Raw genomic sequence first — 15,207 nt, 5'->3', positions numbered from 1 at the left:
TATTAGTTTAAGCAGACTGTGATTGTCTATTGTTGTGACTTAGATGAAGATCAGATCACATTTTAGGACCAATTTGTGCAGAAATCTATATCATTCCAAAAGGGTTCACATTTTTTGCAACTGTATATATCACCACACACACACACAACTGTATATATATGCTGCCTGAGCTGTATTATACTGTACACCGCTGAATGCACTATACAGTGTATATATATATATATATTTTCAAATACACTGCCACTAACTAAATAACCTGCCTGCCTAATCTAACCCAAGCCATCTCTCCGTCCACGCCAACACTACTACATATGGCCACTATGTAAGAAACCTTATATAGTGTGGGGCATGGACTTAGTCTCCCTGAGCCATGATTGGTGAAAGGCACCCTGGCTTTGGCCAATTATGGCTCTCAGCAGAGCGCGCTGTGATTGGCCAAAGCATGCAGGTCAGGTGCATGCTTTGGCCAATCATCATACAGCAATGCACTGCGATCTCGCAGTGCATTATGGGGCGTTCCATGTCGCACAAATTTCCTGCCCTATAATGTTCGCTGTATGGCGAATGGGCGAACACCCGATGTTCTAATCAAACTTACATTGGACTCAAACATCAAGCTCATCCTTACTTACAAGCACCCTGCTCAAGCCTTCATGCTCCCACACACACACACACACACTAACACACATCGAGTATCCAATAAAGTAAATGTCGCTGGTAGATTAAAAAATTAACAGTCAGTCCCAGGTACAGTTTGGCACTAGGACAGCGAACCTGTCAGTATAGTGATAACACAGTTTAGGAATCGAGATGTAGTTATTCAGCAACTTAGAGAAATAGATAAATATATTTATATATTTGTATACATAAATATGGAAGGAGGGAGGGAGGGAAAACGGAAAGGGGGGGATCATGTCTCTTGGGAGACTTTCATAACCTAGGTTCCTAGAAGGAGTGGTCACTTAGGAGAATATTATATTTCACGAGGGGGTAAAGAGAATATTGGGAGAAAATGTGAGGAAAGGGGTTTGCCGTGCCTCCCCTTTTTTTGGGGGAATGGTTTTCTTTTTTTTAGAAGTGCTGTGGGGGTATATATATATTTTTTTTGAGAGAGGGAGGGGGTAAAGGAGAGGTGGGTCAGTGAATACATAGGATGGTGGCACAAGGGTGGGTTTGGATTATGGGAGGGATAATGGGAGGGATAATGAGCAGGGGAGAGAGGATCAGAGAAGGAGAGCACATTTAATATTAACACTATGAATTGTTATTTTCTTTTTTCTTTTTTTTTTTCTTTACAAAATAGAGTTAAATAACAAACACTATTAATCACTAATATCACTAATAAAATAAAAGCACATAGTTAGGAACCTGGGGAAGACGGAGGGCCCACGAGATAGGATCCCCCTATCTGAACCTAAAGATGAATAAAATACTTCCATGAGTTGTACCCTTCGCTTTTGCCCTCTTCCCTCCTTTTCCTTCTTTTTTTTTTTAAGTTGAAAAATGACGAGGAATGTATGGTGTTATTGTATTATTCTATTGTACTGTTGGAATAAGGTTGATATACAATATGGCTCTTGTGTGAGGAGGGGGGAGAGAAACAGAGAGGAGATATAGAAAATGGGTGAATGAGGGGGCATGATCAATATAAATATAGGGTGCTGGGGAGGTTTAAGTGGTGGTACAAGTGTAGGAACACGTATGTGTATGTGTATGTTTACACATGTCTACTTATATGTGTATGTCTATACATGTATATATATATATATATAGACGGATATATTTATTTTGGTCTTTCTTTTACTTTCTTTCTCTTTTGTGATCTCCCCTTTCTTTTGCAAGAGCCATGTTGGAGTGGATATAATGTACTATGAAGTAATAGGTGACATTATAAAATGCGCTATTAGAAATGACTGGCGGAGTACGCTGGGAAAGCTCAGCCTGGAGCAGCCATGCACAACTACAAAACCCCACTAAGCCAACACTCATAGTCCGGAGGGTCCGGAAGTTGAGTGGTTAAAAGCAGTAGAGCTTTGAGATTCGTGGGGAGGCTGTTGGTAAACTGCCAACCCAGGGATAGATAGAAGGTAGTGAGGGAGGGAGGGAGTAGGAAATTGGATGGGAGGGGGGCGGGAGGGAGTTGATTTAAAGGGGCTCCCCTTTTTATTTTTTTATTTTTTTTTATTTATTTTTTAGTTGTGTTTTGTTTTTTTCTGGGTCTTCTTTTTTTCTCTCTTTCCGAAGGAAAATGGAAACTTTAACAATAATGTCCTTTAACGTAAAGGGATTGAACGTCCCTGAAAAAAGACGAATGTTATTTCATGATTTAAAGAGACTGAAGATAGATAAAGCGTTTATTCAAGAAACACATTTCAGAGAAAATAATCTCCCTTTGTTAAGGAATACGGGTTATCCAATGGTTTACCACGCATTCAATCCAGATTCCAAAACTAAGGGAGTACCCATTATGATATCAAATACAGTAGTATGGAATCACAGAGATTCCTTGATAGATGCAAAGGGAAGGTATTTGTTTATAAAGGGGACTATAGGAGGGGTAGGAGTAACATTAGCAACATATTATGCCCCCAATACACAACAAGACTCTTTTGTTAAAGAGACATTTGATAAACTTATGGAATTTGCAGAAGGACAGTTGATTATGGGGGCAGACCTTAATATCCCACTAATCCCTAGTGAAGACACCTCATCAGGGACATCGTCAGTGACACCTAAAATAAGAAAGGGGATATCTCAGGCAGAAATAGAAGCAAAACTGGTAGATATATGGCGATTATTACACCCCAAGGAAAGAGAATACTCTTTTTTTTCTAGTCCGCATAGAGTGTACTCACAGATAGATGTATTTTTTATCCCGTATAAACAACTATCCTCAGTTAAGGAACCCACTATTGGTCTAATTACTTGGTCAGACCATGCCCCAATCTTTTAAAAATATAATCTAACAGGGAAAAAACATTTAGCCCCCAGGATGTGGAAACTTAATGAAAGCCTCCTTCAAGAGCCTTTAGTGTTGGAGGATGTTTGAAAGGAGATAAAATTATTTTTTCAGGAGAATGAAGGTCCAGAAAGTTCCTCTGGAACAATCTGGGAAACGCACAAGGCAGTAATAAGGGAAGTATTGATTAAGCATGGAGCAAGGATCAAGAAGGAAAGGGAAATTAAGTTAACAGAACTTTTAGCAAAAATGCAACATCTAGAAGCCCGACACAAACATGTTCAGAATTTAGTAGTTGAACAAGAATTAATAAGTATACGTAGGCAAGGGACAGATTTATTACAGTACAGAGCTAAAATGGCAATCCAGATAGGACGTAAGTGTAGTTATGAATCTGGTAATAAATGCGGAAAACAACTGGCGAGAGCGTTACGGGAAATACAAACAAAGACATACATACCTACAATTAGGAAAAAAGATGGGGAGGAAGTGTGGATGCCAGAACAGATTGCTGATGTGTTTGGCGATTTTTACTCCTCACTGTATAATTTGAATTTGAGGGCATCAGATCAGGCAAAGATAAATGAATATATAAGCTCAAGTGGAATGCTGCGCCTGACAAGCACTGCACAGGAGGGGATGGAATCGCCAATCACACTAGCTGAGGTACAAAATACGATAAAGCAGGTAAAAAGTGGGAAAGTATCTGGCCCAGATGGATTTTCAGTTGAGTATTATAAGCTGCTTATGCCGGAATTATGCCCATATATGGTTAAATAGTTCAATGAAATAGGAGACATATCAACTTTCCACTCAGAAACAGTTAAAGCTACAATTACAGTGATACAGAAAGAAGGCAAAGACCCAAAACAATGTGGAAGTTATAGGCCAATATCCTTGCTGAATGCGGATCTGAAAATATTCAGTAAAATAATAGCCTTGAGCATACAACAGTATTTGCTCTCTCTGATTCACCAAGACCAAGTGGGATTTGTTCCAACAAGAGAATCTAGAGACAATACTATCAAGGCCTTAAATTTAATGCATATAGCCAACTCTACCGAGACCCCCTGCATATTTTTAGGAACAGATGCAGAGAAGGCTTTTGACTGGGTAGGGTGGGGGTTCATGTTCCTGGGTACTCCAACATATAAAGTTAGGGGGGAAAATGATAGGCTGGATAGCAAGTTTGTATGAAAAACCTACAGCTCAAGTAAGAGTAAATGGAGTGGTATCCTCATCCTTTCCAATAACAAATGGGACAAGACAGGGATGTCCACTGTCCCCTTTGTTATTCGCGTTGACCCTTGAACCACTGTTATGTAGAGTAAGGCTTAATAGGCATATTCAAGGAATAACTATAGGAGGAATTCATAATAAAGTGGCAGCATATGCAGATGATATGCTTTTTACAGTGACGAATCTGACAATTTCCCTCCCAAATCTATTTAAGGAAATTGAGGCATACAGCATACTCTCCTACTTTAAAATAAACTGTTCCAAGTCAGAAGCCTTGATGATAGCAGTCCCAGAGAAAACTATGAGATTAATAAAATTTAATTATAAATTTAAATGGGCGGATCAAGGCCTGAAATATTTAGGAACAATGATTGCAACAGACCCCAATAAAATATATGAATTACATTTTGTGCCGTCATTAAAGATGGTACGTGGATGCCTGGAGAGATGGCATAGGGGGATATATTCTTGGTTTAGAAGAAATAATATATTTAAGATGAATATTCTGCCAAAGCTCCTATACCTCCTCCAGGCAATCCCAATTTTAATGCCAAGGAAATTTTTTAGAACTATACAAAACATTATTCATGAAATTTATATGGGCAGATAAACAACCAAGGATAAGGAGGACACTATTAACATTACCGAAACAATACGGGGGACTGGCAACACTGGACATGTATAAATATTATCAGGCAATACATTTAGGCCAACTGTTGGACTGGTGTCGACATGGAGACCAGAAAATATGGGTAAATTTAGAGCAAGCACAATGTAGGGAGTTATATAGAGCGCCTTGGTGCTATAGAAACCTGACATCGGATAAGAAGTTAAATCTTACAATAGAACCCACACTACAGACATGCTACAATCTCTTAGTTAAGAATAAGATATCGACACAGAATTCCCTATATTAGGAAATCCCCGATTCATACCAGGTATACAGAAAGGACCTTTCGACGCACTGATTAAAAAAGGAATATATCAAGCCTCGCATTTCATAAAATCGGGCAAATGGCCAACAATGCAGGAGATGATGGATAGAAAAGGTCCCTTTCAATTAGATTTCTGGCAGGCGGCACAACTAGGACATTTTTTAAGTACAGAGATAGCGCCAGAGTTATTAGATCGCGGCTATATGCCATTTGAGAAATTCTGTATGGAAAAGGAGCCAATTACGCATGTAATTTCTAAAATGTAAGCGTTATTGACTAAACCATTAGAAAATTTTCAGCTACCTTTCTTTCGGAAGTGGGAAATAGACCTAGGAAGGACTTTTTCCAAGGAGCAGAAGAAAAACATGATACAATCTATATTTAAAACAGCGACATGTACAAAACTACAAGAAACCAATTATAAAATCATTTCACCATGGTACAGAACACCAGAAAGACTTCAAAAATATTTCCCCCATCCATCAAGTAAGTGCTGGAGGTGTCAGAAAGAAGTGGGAATTTTTTACATATATTTTGGTCATGCCCAAAAATTTAGAAATATTGGAAGGATGTACGAGAGATTATTCAAAAATTTAGTGAAGTAGAAATATGGGAGGACCCAGCAGTATTCCTCTTGCATTTGTCAGAGATCCCTGGGAAAATATATAGGAATTCCATCTTGTGTCACTTGGTAAACACAGCCAAGGCATGCATAACACTTAGGTGGAAACAGACACAACCTCCTAATGTGAGCATGTGGCTTAAGAAAGTTGAGGAGGTGAACAGGATGGAAGACCTAATATGGACAGCTAGGAAAAGAAGAAAAACCTACTTAGAAATATGGACACCATGGAATCGTTATATCTCTTCAGAGGAGGGAAAGAGACAGATTGATGTGATTTAAGGGGGAGGAAGGGGAGATATAGGGGAAGAAGATGAGAACTTCCCCTTCCCCCCTCCCCTCCTTGGTCTGAGGGGGGTGTTTTTTTTTTTTGTTTTTTTTGTTTTGTTGTTTTTTGGGGAATAATAAGGATGGAAATAAAGGGGAGGAGATGAGAAACAAGGAGATAATAATAAAACTTTGGCCTGGCTGGGAATAGCGCCAACCCAGGATCAGACCTAGGTTATGAGGGGCCGAATTTAGAGGGAGGAGTTACCTCGACGTCATCCCTATACATTACCACCAATTTAGCTTTTTCCTTGGATTTACATATTATACTATAAGGAAAGCAAGAGGCAAAGGAAATAGAATGAATTGTTATGTTTTTTTTATGTATATTGAAATTTGATGTATGACATTTAGAAAGACTGTTTATGTAAGTTTCCATTCTTGTTTATATAAAAAAAGGAGAAAAAATAAAGAAATTGTAAAAAAGAAAAAAAACAAACACAAAAAAGGGGTGGGGAAAGAAATGTAATAAGAGAAGGTGAAACAAATCACAGCAGAACAGGGAAAAGACATCACAGCCAGAATATCATAAAAAAATCCCAGGGAGTTCTCTACATGTAGCTCAATAACCACTTGCTGACCAGCTCAAGTACATATACTCAGAGGCGGCTCTAGGCTTTGTGAGGCCTTAGGCAAAATTTAGACACGAGGCCCCACTCACGCCCATAATGGATAAAAAAAAATTCAAGCAAGTAAAAATGGCTGCAGAAAGATGCGTGGATCTAGCTCACAGGCGATCAGCACCACCTCCAGAGCACCCTCCTCAGATATATGCAGCCAATACAACATCTGGGACAGGTGACAAGCCCTCTAGGATTTCCCCCTTTGCCTTGGGAGAATGGGAAGAGGTGTCATTGAATCATTCCACATCCACAGAGGAAGGAGAGTGGGGGGATCCCAGCGCAGTGAGGGAGGGTGACAGGGAGGGAAAGAGAGTGAGGGAGCGGGGGAGAGAGAGAGGGGGGAGGGGAAGAGAGGGAGTGAGAGAGGGAGAGGGAGGAAGAGAGAGGGAGAGGGGAGGGGGAGAGAGAGGGGGGAGAGAGAGGGGGGAGAGAGGAAGGAAGAGAGAGAGGGGGAGGGGAAGAGAGAGAGGGAGAGGGAGGGAGGGGGAGGAAAGAGGGGGAGGAAGAGGGAGGGAGGGGGAGGGAGAGGAAAGGGGGAGGGAGGGAGGAAGAGAGAGAGAGGGGGAGAGAGGGAGGAAGAGAGAGAGAGGGGGAGAGGAAGAGAGGGGGAGGGGAAGAGAGAGAGAGGGGGAGGGGAAGAGAGAGAGAGGGGGAGGGGAAGAGAGGGAGGAGAGAGAGAAGGGGGAAGGGAGAGAGAGAAGGGGGAAGGGTGAGAGGGGGGGAAGGGAGAGAGAGGGGGGAAGGGTGAGAGAGAGAGGGGGGAAGGGAGAGAGAGAGAGGGGGGGAAGGGAGAGAGAGAGGGGAGGGGGGAAGGCGGGAGAGAGGGGGGAGGAAGAAAGAGAGAGGGGGAGCGAGAGAGAGAGAGAGGGGGAGCGGGGGAGAGAGAGGGGAGAGAGGGGAAGAGAGGGGAGGGGGAGGGGGAGAGGGAGGAAGGTGGAGAGAGAGATCTCTAGCCCCGTTCCTGTCTGTAGCCCCTCCTGTGTACCATGTCCCAGTCTGCAGTGCCTGTCTATGGGAAGCTGTGTGTGATGCTCGGTACGTTACCTTCCATGCCAGCAGGGTGTTCATGACGGCCAGCAGCAGGCAGGGTCCATTCTCAGTCTGGGTGGGGACAGTGTCCTGCTCCTTCCAGAGGATCTGGTACCTTCCATCTGTCCTCGTTTTCCGGCCCCAGTCAGCCTGTACTCCAGTCCTGGGAAGTCTTTAGAGCTCGTCTCCAGGACTATCGATCCTTGCAAGTCTCGCTGCTCAACTTGCCCACCAGGCCCGGACTGGGACAAAAAATAGACTGAGCAGCCCATAATAGCGGTCTCTTCCACACTCCCCAGCCTGAGAGACCCCTGCAGCAGCCTAAGTGAAAAGAGGGGAAACCTAGCAGAGCTGCCCGGGGGTGAACCCAGAAAGAGAACCAGAAAGAGAACAGGGGTGGCGGAGAGCATTGGAGTGAGGCTGAGAGCAGCAGGGGGGGCAAGAGTGTGGTGGGCATGAGCACTAGGGGGAAGAGAGCACTGGGGGAGCTAGGGCACTGGGGGGGTGCACTGGCAGGAGTGGGGAGCCTGGCAGGGGCAGAGAGCATGGGGGGTGATGGAGAGCATAGGGGCCAGAGAGACCTGGGGAAGGGGCAGAAGAGCATAGGGAGGGTGGGGGGTGGAGAGCACCGGGGGAGCTGGATAGCACAGTGTGGTAGAGAGCATGGGGGAAGCCAGGGAGCACGGGGGAGGTGGGGGGAGTTGGAAAGTACTGGGGGGAGCTGGATAGCATAGTGGAGTGGAGAGCATGGGGGGAGCCAGGGAGAATAGTGGGGGCTGGAAAGCACAAAGGGGAGCTGGAGAGCACTGTGGGGGGAGCTGGAGAGCACAGGGGTAAGTTGAAAGCACAGCGGGAGCATGGGGGGCAGAGAGCACTGGGGGGGGACTGGACAGCACAGGGGGCAGAGAGCACTGGGGGTGCAGTTAGAACTGGGAGAGGTTAGGGAGCACGGGGAGCAGAGAGCTCTGGGGAGCTGGAGAGCACTGTTGGGGGGAGCCAGGGAGCACGGGTTGGTCGAAGAGCACTGGGGGGAGTGTATGGGGGAGACAGGGAGGACCAGAGAGCACTGGGAGGGGGAATCAGTGGGGGGGGGGAGCCAGGGAGCACAGAGCACTGGGGGAGAGGTGGAGAGAAGTGGGGGGGGCGACTGAACATGACAGTGGGGGGAGAGCATGGGGGGAGCCAGGGAGCACAGAGCACTGTGGGGACCAGAGAGCACTGTGGGGGAGCACTGTGAGGGAGCACAGGAATGGGGGACTGGACAGCACAGTGGGGGGAGAGCATGGGGGGAGAAGTGGGGGGGGGGCTGGACAGCACAGTGGGAGAGCACGGAGGACCAGAGAGCACTGGGGGGAGCCAGGAAGCAGAGAGGGTATGCAGGGAGAACTGTGAGGAACCAGGAAGCATCGGGGCAGTAAAAGAGTTAGATAGGAGGAGCTCCGGTGATCCCATCCCAGCGCTTGCTGCAGCCTGGCCGACCCCCGCCAGAGATCGTGAGTGCCCGGCCGTGCCGCCCTCCTGTGTGCCTGGATAGGAGGAGCGGCGGGGACAGCTGCATATGGAGGAATTGAGCTTTCCATATTCTTTCTGCAGCCGGCGAATGCCCGCAGAAGAAGCGGTCATTCAGCGGCTGCAGGAGGAATATGGAAAGCTCAATTCCTCCATATGCAGCTGTCCCCGCCGCTCCTCCTATCCAGGCACACAGGAGGGCGGCACGGCCGGGCACTCACGATCTCTGGGGGTAGTCGGCCAGAATGCAGCAGGCGCTGGGATGGTATCACCGGAGCTCCTCCTTCCCCTTCACAGTCATAGGGCAGGGATATTTTCCACAGCCTGGCCGGACTCCTGACCCCAATAGGCAGCCGGCCAGACGCGGAGAGGCCAGGTGGGTGAGCCGCGCGGGCTGCAGGAGCAGGAGCAGCTCAGTTGCTTTAGGGCCCCACATGGACTTGCTGCCCGCCCGGTGTGCCCTATGGCTGCCCGCACGGCTTTTACAGATGGCACCTGGAGCCTGTTGTTCAGTCCAGTGATCGAGCAGATGTAAATTAGGCGGCCACGAGGCCCCTGTGAGGGCGAGGCCTTAGGCGGCCGCCTAATTTGCCTAATTAGAGAGCCGCCTCTGCATATACTGCGGCAGGTTGGCAGTGCTGCGCGAATTGCCTTATCTGTATGGCAGCTCGTGCAGGTGCAGTTGCGGCAGACCCATGATCGCCTAGTACAGAGGCAAGTGTAAACAAGCGGATCCTCATTCTGACAGGGGACATGACACAGATCTTCTGTTCCCAGTTGTTGGGAACAGTGATCTCTGTCATGTCCCAGTGACCCATCCCACCTACAGTTAGAACATACCTAGGGAACACATTTAACCCCTTGATCGCTCCCTGGTGTTAACCCCCTCCTGGCCAGAGTAATTTTTACATTGATCAGTGCATTTTTATGTCACTGGTACCCAAAAAGTGTCAATTGGGGTCAGATTTGTCCGCCACAATGCCGCACTCCTAAAAATTGTAGATCGCCACCATTACTAGTAAAAACAATAAAAAATATAAAAGTCCCTAAATCTATCCCATAGTTTGTAGATGTGATAACTTTTGCGCAAACCAAGCGATATACGCCTATTGCGATTTTTTTTTAACCAAAAATATGTAGAAGAATATATATATATATATATATATATATATATATATATATATATATATATATATATATATATATATATAAAATAACATCTGTCTAAATGGATGAATAAATGTGTTTTTTTGGGGATATTTATTATAGCAAAATGTAACAAAAATTTTTTATTTTTTTTTCAAAATTGTCACTGTTTGTTTATAGAGTAAAAAATAATAAACACAGAGGTGATCAAATACCACCAAAAAAAGCTCTATTTGTGAGAAAAAAAAAAAGGACATCAATTTTGTTTGGGTACAGCATCGCACGACCACGCAATTGTCAGTTAAATTGATGCAGTGCCGTATCGCGAAAAATTGCTCGGTCTTTAACCACTTACCGACCGCCGCACGACGATGTACGTCCATTTTTTGAAGAGGGATATCTCGGTAACGGCAGCAGCTGCTGCCACAACCGAGATATCCATCTCTTCAGGCGGCGGTCGGCTGTACGATAACGGTGGTCTCCGTGGCGGATTCGCCGCGAGATCACCGCTATCGGCGGCGGGAGAGGTGCCACCCCCCCTCCCGCCGCCCTCCCGCACCTTCCGCCGCTTACCGGAGCCGTCGGTAGCGGCGGAGGCGATCGGGTCCTTCAGTCTGCTGGGTATGGAGACGAGTGAGGCTAAGATGGCCCCCACTCGTCTCTATACCATAGGAGGGCGGAAGCGACGTCAAAACGTCACTTCCGCCCATACCTCTTAAAGGTATATATTTTTTTTTAAATGTCAGATTTTCTTTTTTTTTTTTTTGGTGCATTTTAGCCCAAATATGAGATCTGAGGACCTTTTGACCCCAGATCTCATATTTAAGAGGACCTGTCATGCTTTTTTCTATTACAAGGGATGTTTACATTCCTTGTAATAGAAATAAAAGTGATCCATTTTATTTTATTTTTTTGAAAAAGTGTAAAAATAAATAAAATAAATTAAAATAAATAAGAAAAAAAAAATAATTTTTAAAAACACCCCGTTACGACGAGCTTGCGCACAGAAGCGAGCGCATACGTGAGTAGCGCCCGCATATGAAAACGGTGGTCAAACCACATATGTGAGGTATCGCCGCGATCGGTAGAGCGAGAGCAATAATTCTAGCCCTAGACCTCCTCTGTAACGCAAAAAATGCAACCTGTAGAATTTTTTAAATGTCGCTTATGGAGATTTTTGAGGCTAAAAGTTTGACGCCATTCCACGAGCGGGCGCAATTTTGAAGCGTGACATGTTGGGTATCAATTTACTCGGCATACCATTATCTTTCACAGTATAAAAAAAAATTGGGCTAATTTTACTGTTGTCTTATTTTTTTATTCAAAAAAGTGAATTTTTTCCAAAAAAAGTGCGCTTCTAAGACCGCTGCGCAAATACGGTGTGAAAAAAAGTATTTCAATGACCGCCATTTTATTCTCTAGGGTGTTAGAAAAAAAACAATATAAAATGTTTGGGGGTTCTAAGTAATTTTCTAGCAAAAAAAACTGTTTTAAACATGGAAACACCAAGTCCGAAAAAGAGGCCTGGTCCTTAAGTGGTTAAGGGGTCAAATAATCCTTCAGGGGCTGAAGTGGTTAATTAAATGTTTTAGAATCCAAACACAGGTTTTTTTTGGTGAGAATCAAGAAAAAAGAAAAAAAAACCTTGTTTCCTAAGATATAGATAACAGGAAAAATCTTGAAATTATAAACACTAGATCATCCATTATTATTCTAGGAATGCTGAGATTACACTCAGTATTTAACCCTTTCGGATGAAAAGTATCTAAACAATATATCCACATCTTCACTTTTTAAACTAAAATCAAAATCCCCCCGCCTAGTGTGTAAATTCAGGCTGTAGATACCCTTAACCTTTAACCCTCTAGGATCCCCTCAATGCAGGGGCGGATCCAGAGTCTAATCTCGGGAGGAGCACTGGCAAAATTTGTGCAGGCAATTTGTATGGGAAATGGCTGGTGTTGGTGCTTCATCCCAGCACCATGGTTGTTATGGTGTCAGGATGATTGAAGCACATTATTTCTCTTATTACATTGTAATATAGAATTAAATAGCTCAACTCACCATAATGCAGAATCAGTGGGAGCCCTGAGTGTGTCACTTGCCACTGTCACCTGACTTCAGATGGGGCTTGTCACTTGCTTTGTCGCCTTATCAGATGCAGATTGTCACTGCCAGTGGCCAGTGACAGTGTCCCCGTTGTCCCAGAGTGAGGCCTGCAGTCTTATAGATGCAGAAATGCGGTGATGCAGGGGGGCAGCGAGAGACAGTGGCATATCCAGCTTTCACATTTAGGGGGGGCACATGAAGGGACAGGGACAAAAGTAGGGAGGCCAACTATAAAATGCAGTTATATATATACACACACACACATAAATACACACTGTCTTGAAAAAGTATTGGTGGGAGCAGCCAGGTGGAGGGGGGGACAGGGTGGATGTAGCCAGGTGGAGCGGGGGACAGGGTGGATGCAACTACGTGGAGGGAAGCAGCCAGGTGGAGGGGAGGAAAGGATGAATGCAACCAGGTGGAGGGGAGGACAGGGTGGGAGCAGTCAGGTGGAGGGGAGGGAAGGGTGGATGTAACCAGTGATAAGGTTCTTTACCTCTATGGAAGCCTGCATCCCACCCCCCCATCCCCCTTGCTCCTCCCACCTGGAGGCAAGTTCTTACATTGGAGGATAATTGAATCACTGGTTCCCTCCACCCGACAGCCTCATGGTCCCTCTTCCTCTTCCCCCTCCCGCTCGGCATGCTGGGGGCTGCAGTCCTCTCAGTGAATCATCCTGGGGCCTGCTGGCATCCGGGACTATGTCCCATAATCCTCTAGCTGCTAGTTTTCCAGCCATTGGCCCTGAATGTAGCCAGTAGGAGGCCATTGCCAGGTGAATGCTCGGCTCAAGGAGGAGGAGGGGTGGAAATTACCCGCAGATGCGGCTCTGCCTGTGTCACTCCCTTCACAAAGCCTGTCAGTTTTGACACCGCTTTGCTGTGTCAACGACGGCTGATGGGTGATCTTTTTTATTTATACTTTAGATGTGTTCACTAATTTGAATCTTAAGTTGCCTTTTAGTTTTACCCACATACACTTTGCCACACAGGCAAGTAAGCATATAAATAGTCGATGAATCTTAAACTTAAACTTAAAAATAAAAGTGATGAATCTTAAAGAGGAAGTAAACCCTGATGGGTTTACTTCCTCTTTTTTTCCCTGCAAAGGTAAAGCATAATGGACTACTATGCATCGCATAGTAGCTCATTATGTGTCACTTACCTGACACAGGAGCCAGCGAAGTCGCCACTGATCCCTGTAGTCCGCCGCATCCATGTTGCTGGTGGCGTCTCGCAGCTCCGACGAATCACAGCGGCGAAGCCGCGATGACGTCACTCCCGCGCATGCGCACGGGAGTCGCGTCTCGCAGCTCCGCCGCTGCCACTCGGCGAAGCCGCGATGACGTCACTCCCGCGCATGCGCACGGGAGTCGACAAATTAGGCAAATCCATTCATGGATTTGCCGCATTTAGTGCGCCTGCGCGCCGCTGTCTACGGCGCATGCGCCGTAGACAGCGGTGCCCATTTTCGGGCAAATATCTCCTAAACCATATAGGTTTAGGAGATATTGCTTGGACCTACAGGTAAGCCTTAATCTAGGCTTACCTGTAGGTCCAAGTTGTTTGGAAGGGTTTACTTCCTCTTTAAACTTTTTTCTCCATTTGAACCCAAAAAGGAGTCAGTTTTTTCCACATATTCACAAATCATAACACCCCCCAGGGGTGCATGCCTCGCAAGTCAGTTAGCCAATAAAATAAAGGTTCTTCCGAGCTACAAATATATTCTTATAGACTGTCCACTATGTGGAACAAGGAGTTAACTTCCCTTAGCTGCTGACACCAGTCACACTCCCAAATGTTGTGTAAAACCAATTGAAAAAAATATATATAAGCCTAGGTTCAGATTGGAGTGATTTGTCATGCAATTTGAGAGATCTCAGTATGTCAACAAGCAGTATATTGTAAACCAATAGGAGGGGAGGGTGCTGTGTAAGTTAGTGAACTTCAGAGAAAAGGATTTTACGGTGAGTACACAAATCCTATTTTCCCTTTCGTTCACTGACTGACACAGCTCCATTAATCTTGACCATAGGGATGTCCCCAAGCAGTGTCATAATGAGGGGTGGGAACAGCATAAAAAACTTCACCCACAACCAGAAGTGCTCCCTAACAAGGGAGTCACCACCTTATCTAGCCACATCAGAATTTGCGGTCAACAATGCAACAGTGCATTATACTCAAAAGTAACAATTTTCTTTAACCACTTGAGACCCGCGCTATAGCCGAATGACGGCTACAGCGCGGACCTCCTTTGCCGGGACTATGTCTATTGACGTCATCCCGTGCACGAGCGGCCTGTGCGCCCCCTGAGGGGTGCGCACGGCGCGCTCTGTGATCAGCGAGTCTATGAGACTCGCCTGATCACTGATCCGAGCAAGGGGTCGATCCCGACCCCTTACCACGTGATCAGCTGTCAGCCAATGACAGCTGATTGATCGGGACATCAATCCTGATCACAGCCAGCCCAGCCAGTGCCCACCTGCCCCCTGCCAGTGCCACCTCATTAAAAAATAAGTGCCACCCAGCAGTGCCCACAGTGCCACCCAGCAGTGCCCACAGTGCCACCCATCAGTGCCCACAATCTACCTCAACAACGGTGCTGCACCCCAGTGCCACATATCCGTGCCCATCAGTGTCATCTACCAGTGCCCATCAGTGCCGCCCATCAGTGCCCAGCAGTGCCACCTATCAGAGCCACCTAACAGTG

Source organism: Lithobates pipiens, unplaced genomic scaffold, assembly GCF_037356315.1.
Source record: "Lithobates pipiens isolate NorthernLeopardFrog02 unplaced genomic scaffold, aLitPip1_a1.2 Scaffold_16, whole genome shotgun sequence".
NCBI classification, from domain to species: domain Eukaryota; kingdom Metazoa; phylum Chordata; class Amphibia; order Anura; family Ranidae; genus Lithobates; species Lithobates pipiens.
Note: the sequence above shows the minus strand (reverse complement) of the source record.